General features: G+C 38.1%; 1 protein-coding gene across 2 annotated transcripts in view; it reads left to right on the top strand.

Annotated features, from left to right (window-relative positions):
• CCHR1.PART1H5orf34 (chromosome chr1.part1 C5orf34 homolog) overlaps positions 1-23096 on the top strand; it is a 1113566-nt gene that overhangs the window by 361345 nt on the left and 729125 nt on the right. The window lies entirely within an intron of this gene.

The raw sequence follows: 23096 nt of genomic DNA, 5'->3' as shown, positions 1-23096 counted from the left end.
CAACTGACCTCCACTCAACTACCTAGGCATCCTTCCACACCATTGAGACTTGGCTTAGTGGTAACAAACTAATACTTTATCCAAAAAAAAAAAGCTCCTACTTTTCCTCCCTAAAAACATCACCACAGTCAAAAGCACATTCACCATCTTATCCTGCAACAACACTATCATCTCAGCTAAATCTAGTACTAAATTGCTAGGCATTGCAATAGATGATCAGCTTACGTTTGATCTCCATATTACTAACTTGGTAAAAAGAACTCATCAGAAACTTGGACACCTTTTCCGTAGCAAGAAATACTTAACTAACACTGCCTGAATAACTCTCTCCCAGGCTTTATTACTCCCAACACTCCTGTACAGCTGCCACATATTCACAAACCTAAATTCTACACTTATTTCCAGGCTTGAAACTATCTATAATAAGATCGCCAGATTTGCAGCTAACGAAGCCTACAAGTCACACCACTGCTTAGCACTACAGCAACTAGACTGGCTAGAATTCCTTCAGCTGCTCGATCTATAGCAACTACAAATCATCCACTCTATCTACCCTCCTTCTGCCCCAGCCTCTCCACTGTCATATATAAATATTCCCTTGCTAGGATGCTACGCAGCTCAAATCAAGAATTATTAGACATCTACAAACCCAAAACCAAAATAGGCTGCCTTCTCTACAACTATAACCCAACTACATCATGGAACCAACTCCACTTGGAAATAAAATCCCTCCAGCATAGCAAAAGTTTAAAATTAGCCACAAGGAAATACCTAAAGACAAAGTGGTCTTGCCACTGTAGCCAACCACCCTGAAACCACCATCCTTTCACCTATTTCACCAACTCACTCGTAATGTATCTCTAACACTATTCCCCTGCCTCTTCTACCACTTCCCTTCCTCTATCTCTAACTACTCTTAATTCTTACAGTCTCAAAACAACCTACCTGTCTAGTCTGTCTCCTATGCTTTACCTCCCCTACATCTCCTACTAGCAATTCTTACTTTCCTTTCTTGTTTCCAAACTCCTATACAACTAGATCCTACCCACTTTAAATAAGCATCTGCCTAACTATTAACTCATTTTGCTCTAAACAGCTTAAATAATATTGTAACTAGTCAGATTTTCTTCTGCTAATTGTTTAAAACCTTGTTTGTAACAACTCACAGACTTGTCTGCCAATTGTTAATACTCTTATAACTGAATTGCCTGATGAGCTTTTTTCTCTCCAGGTCTCTGCTTGTAAGATCCTATAGCTGATAGTTACTACTATGTTACTAAAATTTATTAAATTGTTTTCTAGTCCTGAAGAGCTTTTCTCCCTGGTCTCTGCTGAAAATGAGTCAAAAGCTCAGCCAGACTAACCCGGTTAACAAATGTAAAATAAAATAAAATAAATAAAGGTACATGCTGAAGGGGGCATTTTATTCAATAATGGGTCTGATAAGGGAGGAATACAGGGATGTTATGACCTCCTTGTTCCTGGATGACATACCCTGATTTATGAGTTGGGCCATGTAGACAGCCTTCTGTACAATAGAGGCAATGTGGAGGTCAAACATCAGGTTGCTATCAACCTGGGTGCCCATGTCCCTCACAACTGATTGCATGCTTAGTACATTGTTATTAATGTCATAAGTACTGGGGATGACGATTTCCCCAGAGGGGATAATGATGCATTTCTTGGCATTCATTTTAAGGCCATGCTTCTGGCACCAGTCATGATTTTGGGTAAGGCCCTTTTGAAGGATGTTCACATCACTAGGGGAATAAAAGACAGCACCCAGCTTGCAACCATCTGCACACTAGGTCAGCCACAGACCACTGGTTGTGGCTTGCACCTCAGACAAGTATATGCCAAACAGTAGATGCCCCAAGACTGATCCTTGGGGTACATCACTTCTTTGTGGGTCTACTACTAGAGGTGGCTTCTTCTACTTTGAGTGGGTACTATTAGTGAGCCAGTTACCTACCCATCTGGTAACATATGGGGCGATACCTAGCTGGGAGGGTTTATGTATTATGCCTGAGTGTGGAATCGTGTCAAAGGCTTTGGCTAGGTCAAGGTAGGCACTGTGCACCGTCTTCCCATTGTCTGTGGCTTTGGTGACTGTTTTGAAGAAGTCTACCATTTTTAACAGCTGTGATCTCCCTTTGACCAAACCAAACTGTGTAGGGTGCAGCGTTTGGAGGTTGCCAGTGACCTTCTTTGTAAGGTCGATGATGCATTCAGTGGCCTTGAGGATCAGGGTAGTCAGGCTAATGGGCCTATAATTGCCTGGGTCAGTGGATGATCCACCTTTGTGTAGGGAGATGACAGTGGCTGTCCTCCATGCAGCTGGGATGAAGCCAGTGGTCAGGCTGTGATGGAATAGGGTGTCTAACGGAGCTGAGCGCTTATGCCTGAGTTCATGTAGGATGCAGCCTGGGATGTTATCATGTCCCATGGAGGCTGTATATTTTGCCTTTGAAAGAGCAATGATGGCCTGATCCCTAGATATAAGGGGAAGGGGGGCAAGTACTGGGAATGTCCTGATTTGGTCTCCTTTAAGGCCCCTGAGCCAGTGGTAAACATTACTCAAACCGCTGAATCACTTACAAATGCCTTCTACCAGCACCTACAGGACTGCATGGATCAGGCAATCCCAAACAAAACTAAGACTCTCTGTACCAAAGGCAAGCGTCCAGTCTGGTGGACCCCAGCCATAAACAAGCTCTACAACAAAAGGAGGAAGCTACTACAAGATAGAGCAAAATCCTTGAAAGGTAAGACACCTTTGATCATTATAAGTAAAAACTAAGAGCTCTCATAAAATCATCCAAGGCAAATTTTGAGAGAAAAATCGCCAAGGACTCTAAAGAGAATCATAAGGCCTTCTTTAGCTATGTTAGAAACCTAGGAGGAAACTCCCAGATATGCTCAGAATTAGTTCAAAATGATGTGAAAATTACTGAACCTACACACATTGCCAACATACTGGCTGACAGGTTCAGTGCAAACTTCTCCCCTCCCCAAAAGGAGAGATATCTATTCCAGAGGATTGTAGCCCCCAAACATCTCCAACGCCCAGGTGAGAACTGCCCTCACTAAGGCAAAAACACAGCATCCATGGGACGGATGGTGTCCCTGGCTGTGTGCTTCATGAACTCAACGAGGAATTAAACCCACAGTTAGGACAGCTGTTTAATCTTAGCCTCACCTCAGGATACGCACCCAAGCAGTGGCGCATGGCGACTGTGGTCCCACTTCATAAGGGCGGTGCCTCCACAGACCCTGGAAATTACCACCCCATTAGCTTGACAAGCCTTATCTGCAAAGCCATGGAGAGGATCATAATGGAACTCATAAATAAAGACATAGGGAACTTGCAGACTTTGGATCCAACCCAGTTTGGCTTTGTCAAAGGCAGATCCTGCCTCTTAAACTTGGTTGACTTTTTCGAGACAGTCACCAAGGCCATTGATGAGGGAAAGGCAGTCCATACAGCCTATCTCGACCTGGCAAAGGCCTTGAGACAATACCCCACTCAGGTATCATCGAAAACTCATCAGCTTGAATGTAAACCCATACATCACAAGATGGGTTGCAAACTGGCTAAGTGACAGAACCCACAGGGTCAGAGTTGCTGTAGCCATGTCAGACTCAAAGCCTGTCACAAGTGGTGTCCCACAGGGCTCAGTCCTGGGTCCACTCTTGTTCGGCATCTACTTTTCTGAAGTACAAGCAAACACAGGAGGGTTATGGCTGACAAAGTTTGCAGATGACTGCAAACTGGGCGCCATAGTCGAAAACACATCTGACACAGATATCCTCCAGAAGGGCCTCACAGAAACGGATAACTGGTGCCAGAGCCATGGCCTGAAGTTAAACGCCAAAAAATGCATACTCATACCCTTCGGGAAAAACAAGGTTACCCCTAGCTACCATATAGGTGGCAATCCACTGAGCACAGAAAAAGTCATCAGAGATCTGGGGACCCAGGTTGACAGTAGCCTTTCGTTTGACACTCATGTTGCTAAAGTAGTTAGGAAAACCTTCTATATCACCCACCTGATCATGAAGGGATTCACATCTAGATCAAGGGAGGTCATCGTCCCCCTGTACTCATCACTCATTAGACCTATGATTGAGTACAATGCCCGTTCGAATGTATCTGACCAGACACCTGCTGCAGCTTGAAAGGCCCCAAAAGTTCCTCACCAAAAGGATAAAGGGTCTCAAAAATATGTCTTATGCTGCCCGACTGAAAGAACTCCAGCTCTATTCAGTCTCATACCGCTTGCTCAGAGGTGACCTGTGCCTGACATATAAGGCCATGTCAAACCCAGATTTGATGAATATGCTTCACCTCAAAAATCTAGATCCCTCAGAACCACAAGGGCGGAGACTTAAACCTTGACACGGTTATAAATAGAACGTGCTGGAGGGACAGATTCATCACCCAGAGACTCCCTATGCTGTGGAACAAAATCCCGGTACATGTGAGGCAGAGCACCTCTCTGGCCTTGTTCAAGAGGAATCTTGACCAATGGATGGGAGATTGCAGATATACCCCAGGGATTACTTCAGTGTCACTGCTTGACAGAGGCACAGCAAAATGATAGGCATAGTTTTTATTCAAACTAAAGGGGTGGCGAAAGCCACATAACTATGGGCTAGGCTTATAAATGCCCTTGGGCAGATAGCCTAGTATGAACCTATGAACCTATTTACTGATGGGGACAGAGGGGTGACATTTTCGCTGAATCTGTCAACCAGCATATTTGCTATATCTACGGCATTTGTATATATGGTGTCTTTGACCGTCAATTCTAAACAGATCTGGCTGCTATCTTTGAGATTACGGACATATGTGAAGAAGGCCTTATGACTGTCTCTAGTGGATATGGCCAATCTGGACTAGAAGTTTGCTTTGGAGGATTTCACTAGTGCTCTTATATATGCTTGTTTAGGCTAAGGAGAGATTGCTTCCAGCTGAGCACCTGCTTCTTCTAGGTCCTGGACAGCACTTTTTTTCTTTTGTTATAGAGTTTTATTACAGATGTCCACCAGATAGGTTTATGCTTCCTTGCGGAGGATGATTTATTTTTGTCAGGTATTCCTGATTCCATCTATATATAAATGTTCATATAGAAATTTGGTATAATTTTGGATACTGGTGCCAGTTCCTAGAGAGGGAGAGGGGGCTGTGAATCTGTTTATACCATCCTTCAGGAAGCTGTAATCAGCTTTGGAAAAGTCTTTTTGTTTGACCCTAGCTGGGCGGGGAGGGGGGTTGCGGGAGATGGTGACTTCCAACATGACCACTTTATGGTCTGATCTTACAAGGCAGGATGATACTGCAGGGATGCTGCAGTGGTTACTCGTGTTGATTACTACTACTGATTACTACCAAGTTCAAGATATTATCACCTCTTGTGGGGGTATAGACTATGTGTTCCAAAGCATTTGCATTGACGAAATTGAGGAATCTCTGGCCATTTGTGTTCTGGCATGAGTAGTACTTCCAGGCTATGTTTGGGTAGTTAGTCACCCAGGATCAGGGTAAAGGGTTGAATCTAGATATAGTCAAAGAGGTCTAGGTAGGCAGTTTGGACGTCTTGGGTCAGATTTGGGGGCTGGTAGCTATCTATGATTTGTATAGGGGTCTTGTCAATGGTTAACTGCACCTGGAATGTCTCCTGTGCGTCATACAGTTTGACCAGCCTGGAGGTGTGTATGTCTTTAATATATATTGAAACTCCACCTCCTTTGGCTTTACTACCCACAGTTTGGGGTTTGAATGTATGATAGGATGAGTAACCAGGTATGGCTGGGCTGCTCTCCACAGCTTTAAACCAGGTTTCTGTGACTGTGCAGATGTCAGCGTTTTCCATGGTTAAGACTGTTTGCAATGAGTGCAATTTCACATTTAGACTCCTAGCATTTAACAGCATGACCTTTATTTTTTTATTGCAATTGTTATGTTGGTAGTTTTAACCTCATCACTTTCCTGACAGTATTCCTGTCTGTGTGGTGTAAATAAGGTCACATTCCTGCCCTTTACCATCATTTGACCATTTTCAAAAATGCTGAGCAAAGCTGAGCAGTGTGCAAACCTGCTAAGCTGAGTTGAGCAGTGCTTAAGGTGGCAAATGCTGAGCAGTGTGCAAATCCGCTTAGCTGAGCTGAATACTACTTAGACTGGGACTTCTTAGCAATGCTCAAGCCAGCTGAGCACTGCGAAGTATTGCTCAGACAGGTGCTGTTTAAGCATTGCTTAGCTTGGCTTGGCAGTGCTTAGCAAAACTGAGCCAAGGGCAAACAAATGTTTTCATTTAAAAAATAAGTCAGAATTGAATATTAATTACTCATTACTGATTCATTATTATTAAGTGTATATATTTTACTTAAGCAATAACTGACCACGTTGGTGTGGTATATTAAGATTTGCCCGTGGTTGTTGTGATTAAATAAAGGCAACCGTGGGTAAATCTTAATATACCACAACCATGGGTCAGTTATTGCTATTATTCAGTGACATTATTTAAGAGAAAATATTTATTTTTTTTAAATAAATGTTTTTGTATACCAGCACCGTGCTGCTCTTCCACGTTTTTCCAGTATCTGGGGGCTTTTTCTGATGTACTGCAGATGAGTATGGGACTTGCGTTCCCATGCATACCCAGTACATAGTGCTTTGCAAAGGAAGCAGTGCAGAAAAAGTCTCCGTTGCTCCATTTTTGTTTTCTGTTTTATTTTATTTTATTTTTTTATATATAAAAATAAACTATCGGACAGTTTAGGGGTAGAAGAGAGAGAGAGAATGCAAGAAGTACAAGGAAAATCAGGTGTGTGTCTTTAGTTTTGAATAATGTACCTGATTTTCCTGGTAATTTCTCCATCCTGTCTCTCTGCCATGTCCAGATTACGGATTATATATATTTTTTGTTAAAATAAAAAAATATAAAATTACAGTATATAGCAGTGGAACAGAGTTGGGGCAACTGTACCTCTTTCCATTGGTATATGCTAGGATTTACAATGGTCACACTGATTGGGATGAGCAATCACCATGCTCGTTTTGGAATATCAGTGAACAGTTGTATAACTTACATGACCTCCCCCTATGTGCTTTCATTACATTACCTTGGGGTGTGACTGTACTGTATGGGACACTTATGTTTAAATGGGGGTTCTCACTTTATATTTCCACTGACACTAGGAATTTGGGCCAACTACACTACCCGGGTTAGCAAATATTAATTATTGCATCATTAAATAAAATAAAAAAAATATATAAAACTGCTTTCCCATGTAAAAGCTAAATGGCCTGTCTGAGTATTCAAACTGTGCATATACTACATGCTAAGCCATGATAACCACTAAGCTAATGAAGTTGTCCAAATTTCTGCTATACACTTGTATATAACTTCTTCTATAGCTGAAATTTGGACAGCTCCATTAGCTTAGTGCACTGCTGAGCAAGGCAATGCCCCTTGCAAACCCGCTCAGCTATGCTTAAACTTTCAGGAAAAAATAAGAAAAAAAAATTAAACATTAATTTTAATGTAAACTGTTAACCTTCACATTATTAAATAACTATCCGGGGACATTATCTTTCTTGTTTTAATGCTGTAAAGCACTTTTACAGTGTAGGGGGTGTGTTACAGATAATGTGAAACACCTCCTACATGACGTGAGTTCACATTCCTAAGCCTCTCAGCTGTACAGATTTTCGCATGATGTCCAGATTTCTGCCTCATATTCTTGGTCCGTTTGTCATGGGAGTGTGCTTCCCCTGGCAAATCAGTGATAAATCATTAAAGATTGCAGTTAGAAAATATTGAGGGGCATTTGAGTTTCACACATCATACTCTTCAGAAAATCCATGCTACTGCAAGACCTGTCATTCTATCAACTTTCTAAGTTTGTAAGGGCAATATTTAGAAACTGTTTCCTAGAATGTCCGGTTTTGCATTAGCATGCATTTTCTGAATGATATGAAGTCTGTAACTCAAATTACTTTATATGAAGTCTGTAACTCAAATGACTTTATACGAAGTCTGTAACTCAAATAACTTTATTATTTAGGGACTTCAGTTCTCAGTGATTTGCCAGTACACCAGTAATTTTATGGGGGACAGACCAAAACTATGAGGCAAACATCTGGTCATTCTGCAAAAATCTGTACAGTTGAAAGGTATTTCATTTGTAAAATGCCGTACGGCACTTACACAATACAGGGAGTGTGTGGCAGTACCTATCACTCACTCCCTGCATTGATTTCACTTACCATTAAGTATTTCAGTGTCTCCGCAGACACTGTTTTTTTTTGTAAAGTGCCATATGGCACTTTGTCAGTGCAGGGGGAGTGTTACAGATCTGCAGGCACTGTAACACACCTCCTAGCACTTATCCAGTATCTGTGTCAGCGGCTCCCTCTCAGTAGCGCGCCTTCATTAATATGTAAGGTGCGCTGCAGAGAAGGGGATGCGGACATGGGCACCATTCACTCCATGTAGGAATAACGCTATTCCTACACAGAGTTTACTGAATCCTGGGGTTAGTATGAGCAAACTTACACTACTCTGCTATTGAAACTCATATTCATTGAAAATGCATCTGGCCAGTATTTGATTAAGTATACCTTTTGGCTGTTTTCACACCATGGGCCCCCTGCATACATTTTTCAGATTATACATAAATGCATGTGTTCTTTGATTCACCTTCCTGATTTCATTAAATTATATTCCTTGTTTAATACAGCAATACTTGTTAGTGTGTGTTTTAAATTTATAGTTTTAAACTTTTTTCCAGTAAGCAGTGAAAGAAAATGGTATGAACTAATAATGTCAGAATTACCCATTTCAGAACATTTCAAAATATTTCAACCATAAAGACCACTCAGATTGCTGCCATCATAATCCACCAGTATAAGTTGATATGTACAATCTTTGCAAAAAGTAAGTCATCTAAACAATTCCACATTAATGAGAACTATTACTAATGTAGAAGTTGCAGCTGGCAAACAGTTTTGCATTTCACTGCTTCATCTTCAAATGCAGTACCTGCTGCCCTTGAAGAAAAAATGCTTATCTTACATTAAAAAAACTGATATGCTGGTATTATGCAATAGGGAATGGCCAGCAAACTGACAACAGGCACATACTTGCTAGGCATCTCATCCAAAGGACAACACACTTAGGAGTGCAGCAGCCACCCATGCTTCACTGTAGTGTCAGAAATTGATCTACTGGGTGTGGGAATAGAACCCATAGCTTACTGTACCAAAAGCAAGTGTGCTACCTGTTGCATCACAGACACTCAGCATGAACAACACAAGTATAAAGGTCTGTGACTGACCCTGACAGATTATAATCTTCAGCGATTTACAAAAAATAAATAAAAAAAAATGGAGACATGGTGGTGGGTGTGGAGGGTTAATGTACTTGCCTAGCAATAATTGAGGTTCAGGGTCTCACTCTGAGCAAAGTCACTTAAACAGACAGTGCTCCTATCTGGGGCATTTTACACACACCATAAGTTCATAGGTAGGTACTAGGCTATCAGCCCTGGGGCCTATATAAGCCTAGCCGAAAAAGTTTCCTGGCTTTTGCCACCTGTGCCGTAAATACAATCTCCTGTGCACTCACTGCGGGAGCAGAAACGTGCTTGCTTGAGGAAGTGATCTCTGCATGGAAGTTTCTCTAAATGACTGTTGTGTTTCTAATGCAATTTCTTTACTTGCTGTAAATTCTACAGTCTCTCGCAGATGTATGTTGGCGATATTCTGAAATGCTGTTTTCTCTCTCTGATGCTCAAACTTTCTCTCATTGATGTCCAGATATTGTGTGAGGTTTCACTAAGATGTTCAAACACTAGGGTTTCTGGGGATGTGTTGTGTTAGCACAATAATGATAACAAGACTTCTGGAGCTAGTTTTTGTATTTTTATTTTATAGCAAATACGTGGTCTAAACAGCTGCCTAGGTTGCCTAGTGGTAGATCTGGCTCTGTTTGGGATCCACAGATTTTGGATATCATAATTATGTGATATGATAAGTAACAGAGAAAAGATCAAATACTTTTGTGTGACGCATTTTGAAAAAGTATTTTGTATATGACCCAAGGTCTAAAATGAACCATCCTGAAATTATGTAATGTTTACAAAGGCATGTATTATTTGTATTGGGAAATGGACAGCCTTTAGGATTACAAATAGATAGGGCCCAGAAGATGACTATCAAAGGTTTTCTCAGCATTGAGGCCAAAGACTAACAGAAGAAATGTAGTCGTGCCCTCATTATCAATAATACCCAATTCACTGGTTTGGCTGTGAGAAATAAAATCAGCTTGGTTGGGTTAAATAATATTTCCTGGATCAGATGGTTGTATAGAGTTTGTAGTTCATGTTATAAAGGGAAACTAGGTGATACTGAGCAGTGTTGATAGGATTTTTACCTTGTATAGGGAATATCATCTTCATAGCTACTTTTCCGGATTGAGGAGACACCAATAGTGGGCCATTGTTACATTACATTACATTTGACTGACAGCAGAAGGAGACAGTAAGTAAGCCTATCTAGTCTGCCCTTTAAGAGCATTTAATAGACTGCCTGCCCTCCATCCTTATCTTTCTTTACCTGTCCCACTTCCTGAAGAATGCCTCTGTGGATTCCCCCTACACCCCTCATCTTGGTAGTCAATGCCATGTGCTCGCAAGCCTCTCAGTGAAACAGTGCTACCAGAAATTCAAGTAGTTAGTTCCTGCAGTCTACTATTCATGGTGTCTTACGTGGCTCCCCCTCCCATCCTTCCTGTTCATGTCTTCCTCATATGCTTTTTGCCACCCATTCTGGTAGTCAGCACCATGGACCTGCTACCCTCTCTTTGAAAGTACTTTCAGAGATTCATGTACTTTTCCCTATAATCTGCTGCTCATGCCCCCTCCTCGTCCCTCTGTTCTTGTTCAAGATGACCGCTTAACATCTACCTCATATGATCTAGTGCTTCACAGTCATGTCCCTTCCATCTCTGCTGTTCTCAAGTGAGAAGAGATTTAGCTTCTCTAATGTCTTGTCGTATCCCTTTCCCACCAGCAGTCTATTGTCCCTTTCTTTATCTGGCATCCTGAATTGCAAGCAATACTCAGGCTGTGATCTGGACCAGGACCCTTTAGAGTAGAAACATTATGTCTTTGCTCTTGTTATCTATCCCCTGGAGATACACCCAACCATTCTGTTTGTTGCTGCCACTGCCTTCTTCTTGTGCTTTCCAGTGTTTCAGTTTAGGTTTAATGAACACCCTGAGCTCATTTTTCTGTTCTGTTGTTATCGGTTCTACTCTCCCATCTAATACTTCATACCAGGGTCGTTGTGGTCCTAAATGCAGTACTTTGTATTTGTTTGCACTGAAACTCATCTGCATCCTTTCTGCTAAGTTGTTAATTTCAAATTCATCTGTTCATCTTCCACAGTTGCACATAACTTTGTGTAATCAGCTAATGAGGTTGATCCTGTTATCTATTCCCACATATACTGTATGTCTTAGACAAGCACACTGTAGAGTATTGGTCTCAGGACAGACCCCTATGGTGCACCATTAAATCACTTCCCTAATTCCTGGCATTCTCTCTCTCACCACAACATTATCTTATCAACCATTCAGTATCTGGCCTAAGTCCTACTTCCAACCATTAGAGTTTTCCTACTGGCTTCCTTTGGGGGATGGGTTCAAAGGCCTTGCTGAAGTCTAGGAAGACTACATTTACTGGTACTCCCCTGTCGATTTCATCTGTACCCCAGTCATAAAACTAGTTAAACTCTTTCTGGATATGTACCTGTTGCAAAGATGGCCCCCTCCCCTTGCTTTTCCTTTTGAAGACTGAAGCAAATCTTTCATTTACCACTGCTTTTTTCCAATGATTTGTGCCTTCCTTGCCATCTTTGCTCAACCTTGTTAACTCTTCTTTCTGTTGTTTACCCAAAAAGCGTGTGCTTCCCTTCTTAATCTCTTTTGGTAGCTCCCTTTCAACTCTGAATTAAGTTAATGACCTTAACAGGAATATCTTTGTCTGTGGTGATAGTAGTTTGTAGAATTTGGGTACGATGTTGTCAGGACCTAGAGCCTTGCCCCCTAGTCATAGGGGACTTTATTTCATGCAGTTTCTTGTTTCAGGGACATTTAACACCTCTCTCTGAGGCAAGGAAAGACATGGATATGAACTTCTTAAATGAAGGCATCAGTGTTCTCTTTTTCAGTCAGCCATACAGAGGTTGTAACCTATTCCAAATGGTTTAAGAAAGCACACAAGATGTAATTTATTGAGAGTACTTTCACTTTATATTGTGGACATTTGAATTATCTGATATCTGCCATTGTTGCAGTGTATCTTAATGTTATAGAATTGTAAGGTGTTGAGAAATGGTATCATAGTTGTTGCATATTATTCAGTTTATTTTGATCCTAATTTTAATGTTACATAGCTCTGGGCTCAAAGTTTTAGGATGTTAACAAATGTTCGGGTGTCTTCATCACTCTGTCCCACTGAAAGTGTGGTGGCTAAAATCCTAGAATGACTTTTTATTCAATATTTTGCTCCTTACAGATGACTCAACTGTGGAGATTCACAATAGTGAAACATTTAAAGTCCCAGAGGACCTGAGTAGGCAGTCATCATAATAATGGGAGCCCTAGAACTACCCATGTAGTTCCTCAAGTCTGTCCAGAGAGTCAAGGAGTGGCATAAAAAGGGGGACAACCTTCAAGAGGTTGTATTCTATTGTGTATTGAACAGATGGGCACAATGAGCTAGGTTTTACAACAGTAAAATAAATATTTCTAAAGGACAATAGTTACTGTGTAAAGCTTGAGAAATAAATGCAGGAATGTGTTCCATGTTTCCCAGAGGAATGGATGAATGTAAGATGTGTAGCTACATCTCTAAATTCAAGCCACTGTTAAAAACAACTTCATTTATTACCTGAGTGATGGGTGTAAGTTACCTAAGCCTATCTACTGTATTCTGTATGTTGAATGTATTAAGTGTATTATAATTGCTAGTCCAGATAAACTAAACTTCTAAGTTAAATGTTACTGTTTCAGAAGTTTTCCCAGATTTGCCTAGTGAACATTGTGAGTAAATGTAAATCAAAACTGTGATATATAGATAATTAGTCATAATTAGATATACTTCTCCCACACCCCTTCACTGCTCCTTAAGTTACCCAGTACGAAAGCCCCGTAGGGATCTCAGGCTTATTACCTGTCTGCTTCATGCTGAACTATATGATGAGAAGCTGTATAAGAAATAACCTGCTGTAGACAATTTAGCATGTTCATCTTCAGTTAAGTGTGTTTCTCGAATGCATATGATGTGGAGGCATGTGACCCTGAAGTGTTACGTCTGGAATGTTTAATGGGGCTACATATGCTATTAAGATTATTGGATATTACCTTTAAAAGATTAACCATGATTACCCAGCAAAACTGTAGAATAGTCTGCCTAATCACTTAATGGCCATCCAGTCATAGGAGGCCAGCTACTGCCTGAACAAAACACGTGATGTCTGATTGGGAAAAAATACCTTCTGTAACAGAAGTAGAGAAAGGAAAAAGCTGTAAGAATGGAAAGTGCAGTGGGAAACTAAAGCTGCTAACTGCAAGCAGCAGTACTTAGTGCCTAACACTATCTGTAGCATCCAGCACTGTGAAGCTATATAAAATATACCATTCTCCTCTGTTCTGGTCCTCCTTAGCTGTCTGACACTAATAACATGGATGTTTTGGGGGGTGGGTACAATTCTGAGATGGCAGTTTATCAGAATTCATCTCTCTATTTGCATTGTCTTTAAGGGGTTAGTGACTGTCCTTAGACTTTGAAAAATTATAGCTGCCAGATATTAATCACCTAGAGTTTAGATTCCTTAATTGTCCCTCCTTATATTCAGTGGGCCAGTGGCTAGCTGTTTTGGTGTTCATCACTTTTACTGAGTGGGTATAACTCCTGTTTATATGTGGAATGATGTTTACGTGAAGGTAGGAACTGAGCAATTTATCTAATGCTGGAGTGAACGACAGTTGTTAAAAAGTAAGAAAGCGTATAATGTATGTAACTGAAAATGTTAATGTTTTTTCTTTTCTATTCAAGTATGCGTGCCTATGTCTCGATGATAATTTAATAAAGTGTTTGAAAAACAGAAGCAAATTATGCATGTTTTGTGAAATTATATAATATATATATAATATATATAATTATGTAATATTAAGCTAATAGAATGGTGACCTTATCAAACTTTAAAGTGGAACTACTCACCAGTCAACATAAGCACCCTAAACCTAAATCCTACCTCAGCTTTAAACTCTAATCGCAACCTTAAAGCTCTAACCTAATTCTAATCCTAAACATCTAACCCTAATCCTAAAACCCAAACAACCTTGTGCTAGTTTTCAGATAGAGTAACCCACAGTTACAGTATTTTCATAGAACAGCTTCCCATTAAGTAGGAGTGACAATTCCAGGTATAATTCTCACACCTGGCTGTAAAATAGAACCCTGACTCTTTTTTATCACTGGCAATGTCTTGCTGTTCAAAAGGAAAACAACAAGGCAGTCCTTTAAAAAACACTTAACCCTATGATGACCTAGCATTAAACACAGAAACTGGCCTTTCATTTAGGGGGCAGCTTCATTCATTAAGAACCTAGTAATCAACACCAAAACATCAGATAGTTCACATGGAAGCCTAGTCCATCAGAGTGGTAAAAAATGGTACCTATGAAATACTTGACTTTCTAGCTGTCAGATTCAGAATAGTTGGCATTTTCATTTAAAGCAAACATGTCATCAACTATGCTGTTGTGTTTTGAATTAGAAAGCTATTAACATATGTACAAATGAAGACGCTTTATAAATATGTTAAATAAAGATAGAACACTCAGGCTGGTTTAATATAAAGTTTCTGTTTTGAAATACACCAAGGATGGGTGTAGCTCTAGCACACAAACATCTGGCTGACTGTCTAAAGTGCTTGATCTGATTCTGAGAGTCCTGACACTGGAAAACAAACTGTGATTCAGACAAACAAAAGCAAATTTCAAAATTCAGTGTCACACCCCTTCCAAATATTTTTGCAGGTGTATGCAGCATGTCCTCCCCACGGTCGAGTGGCATTCGAAAGACATGCGTGAATGGGTGTGCCTTCGTTGAACGTTGGGCATCGGGCTGGCACCTCTGCACCATAAAAATCAACTGCCAATCATTAGCGGACCGGAGTTCTGCTGTGGCAACATCTAAACGGGAAAAGCCAAAATAAGAAGATGCAGCCCCTTGCATCCCCTCAACATGAAAGGCTGTACCCCACACCCCTGCCACTTCTTCATACTAATTCTTAAGATTTGTGCATCTTAAAGTAGGGGTATGTACGGTGTATCAGCCTTTGAATGTATTGTGTGTTCCTTTCACACTTATAGTTCTTCTCTTCTGAAGATTGTGATTATTCTCCTCAGAATTTCAACAGACAACATCCAAGCAGTTTTAGAGAGCCTGGTGTTTTATTTTTTAAATTACTATAGTGGATCATTTTGTGTTGTTGCTCTGAGATTTTTACTCTTATTGAATTGCTTCCTTGGGCCACATTAAGCATTTTCCCAATAACGTAGTTTACATATTTTCTTATCTGGTAATAGTCTTGTTTTACAGCATAAGTAGTAAAGGGGACATTTAAAATACCTTTAGCTTTTGTTGTTTTAAAATACTTTTTGCTTGTTCTGTAGATTCTCATATTTATTTGCTGTCTTTAGGTCTGCACTACAGCCTTCCTTGTTGGACTCTGAGTATACACAGATTGATTCCTAAGACGGGAACTATGTTTTGCCTTTTTCCTCAACCCCAGCAACTTCCTTTCCACTCCTATATATATTCATTTCTCTACTGTTTTCACTTGCCTACATCTTCTCTCACCTAACTTTGTTTTTTTTTTACGTTGTTCAATGTATAAAGTTTATTATACCTATTTGAACATTTTGAAAACATTATAGCAATTACATCTGTTAATTCATATTTACTGCCTATCTGGATCATTATTACATTCATATAGATTGCTACAAATAATTGCTTTTCAAACAGTATAACTGATCTTTACCAGTAGATATTGTCTCTCTCTCTCTCTAATAATAACATAGTTATTTGTCACATAGTTTAACTCAATGTATTTTTCCAACAACGTCAAAAATATTAAGTTAATACCTTATTTAAAGATCTTGGTCAGTTTTTTTTTTTTTTTACTTTTTGCCTCTTTACATTATTGAAAAAAACAATGATTTCTGTTGCTATCAGTATTTACAAAAATTATAATATACAGTTGTGCAAACACCCCTTAATTTTCTCTATAAATGTTAAACATTTGTCTCTTCACACACATTTTTGCACAACAATCAGTCCAGCTGATCATTGCCATTACTGTTTGTTACAAATTATAACATACAGTGACATAAACACTCCATAGTTTAAATCTGAATACTTACCTGAATACTTACCATTTTACTAAAATAAATAACTCTTAGAACAACGTCTGACCTAATAGGCTACTAAGCATTTCTGTTCACTGATGCATCTAGACGCTAGCAGAGCCAAACACCAGTCCTTAGTTATTTATGTTCATATTATTACTTATACATGCCAAACATTCTGCTACTGTATCACAGTCCTTTTAACTGCAATCTAGTTCGCATTTTTAACTGGCTTAAAATACTTCTTTCTAAATATCTTATCCACTTATACCATGTAGAGATGTTACTGCTCACTTACTTGAAATTTGCCTTTAAACAGTGTTCATTATTTTTTTATTGATAACTATTGTCGCCTCACAGTAAGACGCTGTCCGGTTCGATTCTCAGTTAGAGCGTCTTCTACGTGGAGACATGCGTGAATGGGTGTATCTTCGTTGAAGGTTATGCGTCAGGGCTGGTAACTCGGCACGTAAAAATCAACTACCAATCGTTAGCGGACCGGAGTTCCGCTGTGGCGACCCCTAACCGGGAAAAGCCGAAAGACACAACAACATTACTCATTTCTCTTCCTTCATGCACTTTTTCAAATGCACAAATTGCACTTTCTCTTTCACTTCGTAGTCCTTGTCTATTTGCATAACATGCCTGAAATGTAGAAGACATAAGGTCCCTCTTAAAACATTCTGCAAAGGACAGAAATTTGTCTCGTTTGTAATAATTACAGTAGTACTGCTGTGAAATGACTTAAATCAAAAACCTTTGCCTTACAGCTAACACCTTCACTTCATCTATCCATACAATTAATAAATACATGCAGTGTTAATAATAAACTAGAGCAGTCTGAAGCATTGGAAATCCAATAAAAAATCTAAAAGTATTTCTGTCACAAGAGTCTTCACTTAAAGAACCCTCCTGGTTTCCCCATATTTCTCTATCCAGTTCCTTGTGTTATAGACCTGGATCCAGACAACGGGTTGGTGTACTATGTCAGGAATTACTGCAATATCTCACCTTGTTTGCTAGTCAAGAGCTGTACCTCTAATGATTCAGACCTTTATTGGGCACTCCTACAAATCCTACTGGGTGGTCATACAGAAATTAATATCTCTACAATATACACACACACACACACACACACACATATATATATATATATATATATATATATATATATATATTATGTGTGTGTGTGTATTTTTTTTCCTTCTTTGTAATGTTACACTTTTTGAAAATTTTGTATACCAAGTAATGTACATTTTCAAGAATAATAATTTACTCATCTGTTGCAGTCTTAATCTTAATTGGAATTGCTCTCTCAAAATTGATCTCTGTGGAATTGCTCTCTCAAAAATGATATCTGTACTTGCAGCCTTTTTCAAATTAAAAATCTTACAAGACTAAATTAACTTTCACTCATCCTTCCTGCTTGTTTGACATAATAATTACCAAATTACCACTAGAACTTCAAAACATACAAATTCTTCCATACTCATCAATGATTGTCCTGTCATTTCTCATCTGTCTTGTAAAGCAGTAAAAGAAAAAAATAACTAACCATTCTTTCTTGTGCTATTCCCATAAACCTTGAAGAGATGATTCTAGACAAATTACAGTCATTTGCATTGTCTAGTGTAGCCTTAAATAGATCCTACATTATTTCTAGTGACACTCTAGAGAAACACTACTCACATTAAAGACATATTAATGCAACAGAAACATAGAAGAGCAGGAAGTAATTTTGCTCCCTGGTTAAATTTGGACATAAAATTGAATGTAAAACTAAGACTCTTGGTGGACAGACCCATATAATAGCTCACAATTACAGGAATATCCAAATTTATAAAGGGCTACAAGAATAAAAGTACTGTACTTGATCTTGGCTAAATGCTGCCAAAGCTAAATTCTACAGAAACTTTCCAAATCAAGATTTGGGTAACCTCCAAAAATTTTTGAAGGCAATAAAGGCCATCAGTTCAAACAAAAATTCCCTAAATCATACCTGCCAAAATGAATATCAGCATCCTTAATGTTATTAAAGACACAAATGCTTCACCAGCTATACATAATAATTTCTTTCTTTCTTGTACTAGTACAGCCCTGAACAGAAACACATCTTTAAAAATCAGTATACAACCAAGATTTATTTCAAGATTATAAATAATTTAGTAGGGGATCATTTACAAAATACTGACTATAAATGTAAGCCACAATTTCACCACTTTTACTTTAAAATCCTAAATATAGGATGCTATATTGTCCCTAAACCTCTCACCATTGTTTACATTTTATCAATTAATTACAAATACAGTTCCTCAAAGCTTCAAACATGCACCAATTATCCTGCTTCTAAACATCCCAACTATTGTTACAACCACAGATTGTAGGCCTGTACCAAACATATGTCCCCTAGATAAAATTCTTGGAAAATATATTGCCAACAAATTCTTGAATTCTACAAAAAATATGACCTTTCAGAAGGCAACATGGCTTTCACCCTGAATATAACACTGCCATTCTGTATTGTCCCTTTTCAAAAAATCCTCTCTTGTATGGAAAATTGTTTGGTGACAGGTGCCATTTTAGACTTAAGATAATTCAGAACAGTGGAATGTTCTCCCTTACATCACAAACTGCTCAACTGTGTGTCCTTTACAAATGTTGCTTCTTGATTTTAAAGCTACCTAACAAATAGGTAATTTCTGTTGTAGGACAAAATTGCATGTCAGGTACAGGCTGTCTCAGTAAAGATGCTCCTTATGGTTCAGCGTTAGTGTCTCTGCTATTTTTATTATGTATAAAAACAAATTACCCTAGGATCGTCCACAACTGGATATTACTTTATATGCAGATATGTTCTTACTGACCCAAGCAAAACATCATCCCTTTTAAGTTCTTCTGTTCAAAAAGATTTTAAACTTCTGGAACTAGTGCAATGCTAATAAATTGTGTATTAATCTTCACAAATCTACTTTTATGACAAATCAGTACATATAAAAAAAAATAGATAAATAACCTCTGCGTATAAAATGCATTAAAGACCCTCTAGGTACCTTGTTTGTCTTAATCCACCAAAAGTACTTGGGGGGGGGGGTGATATTTGATCAGACTTTATCATTCCAAACATGCACTGAACTTGTAACAACTAAGGCATTACAAAAGCTCATGGATGCATATAAAATTTCAAACTTGCTTATACCTGAAACTCAAAAAAGTGATTGTTCTGTAATCAGTGTATTAGCATCCATGTTTGAATATGCTTCATTAGTTACAACCATTCTATATGAACACAACCATTCTTTATTTTAATCCGTGAAGGATATCATTGATGAAGAATGAATAGTCTACTGAGTACAAGCTCTTAATAAGAATGTTAATAACTACATATAAACTGGCAGAAAACATTTTAAGAACCAAGAGAGTGAAAGACTTGAGAAAGAATATCTGCAAATAAAGCAGGCATTCTAGAGGTAAAGAAAACAGCAAAAAGATACCAAAAATGGGTACAGCAGGCTGAACAAGTAAAAGAATGAGACAAAGCTAAACAATTGTTTGAGTTGTACACTGGAGTTTACCTTGCCTTACCAAGGACTTACAAGAGTTCAGACAGACAGAGGGGGCATAGATTGAAATGTCAGCTCTGGTAATGCTTATGCTAAAGATAAAAAAAGGAATAATCAGTAAAGTGTACAAAATACTCCACAATAATTACAAATGGCATTCAGATGAGTTAATGAGGGAAAGGTGATTAATAAATTAACAAATTGCAAATGAATCATGGGATGAAGCTTTCCTGGCATGCAAATATGCAACAAAATCCCAAAGGTTTAGAATATTCACTTGGAAGTGCCTGCAAAGGAATTTCTATACCTCAAATGGAGAGTAGCTGTTGGATATCTGAAGGGGAAGGGGAAGAAAGTGAAAACTGGGAACTTGTTTTCTGGGAATGTTCACATTTGACCGAATTAAAAAGTAAACAAGTATTATAATGTAACTAAGGATGAATTTGAACTTATTAAAATTATTCAAAATGATGAAGAAATCAGAGTGATGAAGCCTGATAAAGGAGGGAGAGTAGTTTTGTTTAATAAAATGGATTATATTAATTGTTTGTTTGAGATTTTTTTGTGATACTGACAAATATCACGAAGTTTCAGAAAATGAAATTTTTATAGCAGACAGAAAGATTCATTTATTATTGGAAGACTCATTGTTTCAAGAGGTTATTTCGGAAGAAATGTATGGGTTCCTAAAAAGTGATTATATATTGATTCCTGTTGCAGTTGGTATCCCAAAGTTCAATAAAAAAGTGTCTCACCCTCCATTCAGAGTTATTATCTTGGCACAGAACCGGCCTACCTATTCATTGGGGGGGTTTATTAATAGAGTGCTTAAAAATGCAACAGGTCCTATTAATTATTTATTTTATGAAAGACTAATTGAACTTGTTGGCAAAAATTGATCAAATATGGTTTAGTGAACAGTGTTCTTTTGCTACAATAGATATCGATCTGTTTTACATCTATTCCCCACCAGGAAGGACTAAGTCTGTTTCAAGAAGCTATTTGTAACCTTAAAATTTTAAATGAAACATTGATAAATTTTATTATCCTGGCTATGGAAGTTATCCTGGACAACAACTATTTCACTGTTGAAGGGGCTTATTTTAAGCAGTTAATGGGAGTGGTGATGAGTGCAAGTTGTGCACCCATCTTGATGAATTTAGTTTTGTATGCCTGGGAGATAAAATATGTATTAAGTTGTGAATTAGCTAGGAAGTGGATAGTATATTTCCGCTTTTTGGATGACATCCTTATTATTTGGAGAGACAAGAATGAGAATGACAAACTATTCTTAGATTATTTAAATAATGTTTCACCATTTTAAAATTTATGGGGAATTTTAGTGAGGATGTCGTTAGTTATGTGGATATTACACTTATGAAGGATATAACGAAAAAGAAGTGTACAACTACTGTACATAAAGGAGGCATTTTCCTGTAATTACCTCGACTACCATAGTTGTCATCCGGGACACATGAAATGGAAAATTTTGAAAGGCCAATTAGCTAGAGCGGTCAGAATGTGTTCCAGATTTGAACTTTTTGAAGTTGAAATGAAGAAAATTAGCACAATGTTTTTGGAGAAGGGTTACGCAAAAAAACTGGTGGATAATGTGTGTGTAGAACTGAAAGCTGGATGGGGCAATAAATATAAACCCTTATTAGGTAATGGAGATGGATTAAACAATGAGATCAACACCTAAAGGAAAATCAGAATTTCAGTAAGGGGATGATGATCCCATTTGTCTCAAATACTAAAGATATAAAAAATATAATTATGAAAAATTGGTTAATTTTCAAAGGGAACATGGAAATTTTAAAGTTTGTGGGTAATGAACCAAACTTTACGTATAAAACTAGTAGAAATTGTAAATCACTTTTTAAAGAAAATTTTATTGAAAAAATTATACCAACTAAGGGTACAACATGCTGTGGAGCATGCAGTGTCAATTTATATTGAAGGAAAGCAGCCTGATTTTACATGGGGTACCGTTTAAAGTGGAATTACAAAAGGGAAATTGCAATACTAAAGGGATTGTTTATATTGCAGTTTGTGTAGGATGTGGACAATACTATGTAGGTAAAACTGAGAGACAGTTTAAGAAGAGAATTTACAAGCATATGTATTCTATCCAGAAGGCAAATGCTAACAATGCTCTGTTTAGACATAGTATTGAATGCCCTAATTTCTCCAGTTTTAACTTTGGTATATTGGAAGTTATTCCTAATGACCCTAGAGGTGGATGGCGGGATTTAATGCTAGAGTTGAAAGAACAACAATGGCAGATTAGATTAAATGTAGCCAATCCCCAGGCATTAATGATAATATGTCCTTACTCCGTGTTTTAAGAAGAAAAGCTTTAAAACTTTGACCAACAGATATTTAGAATATAATACAATAGGAAGGAAGAGAAGCTGTGTAAGTACTTTTTAAGCTGTTGTAATAGAATATTAGGAATGTGTAAGGTGAGTTACTGAAAATCAAACCTAGCCAATATTCACTTTTATTAGCCTTTCCTGATGGCACATACATTCTTTTCATATATTTTTGCTCAAACATTTTTTCATACTAAATTCATGTATTTTTATGTATAATATATTTGTTTTTGTAAGGTGATTTTTACCAACGTATGGATTTTATATGAAGTTTGTGATTGGTAATTTTACATTTCATGAAGGGGAAATTTTTGGTAGCTATGTTGCATTTGGATGGTGAAGGGTCACTTTAAATTTTAATTAAAAGTTTAATTTAACTAATTAATTGATAGGGACTGATAGGGACAGTATAAAAGGAAGTAAAGGTGGTGTAATGGTTGTACTGATGAAGTCCTGTTATTAATTGTGGAGGAACGAAAGCGCTTGACATTTCTATATGATTTTAAGACTGTTTACTATTGAAATGTCGAACGGCACTACATCGACAGTACTATAGTCGAATACGGAAGTTCGAAAATAGTAATGTCGACGACAAAAAAACAATCTAGGAATGGTTTTAACATGGGTCGAGGTAGGTGTTCAGTATTATTCAGAACTACAAACATCTCCCC

This window comes from Protopterus annectens, chromosome 1.part1 (genome assembly GCF_019279795.1).
Source record: "Protopterus annectens isolate FY-2018-M chromosome 1.part1, PAN1.0, whole genome shotgun sequence".
Classification (NCBI taxonomy): Eukaryota; Metazoa; Chordata; order Ceratodontiformes; family Protopteridae; genus Protopterus; species Protopterus annectens.
Note: the sequence above shows the minus strand (reverse complement) of the source record. Positions and strands in the feature narration are given on the sequence as shown.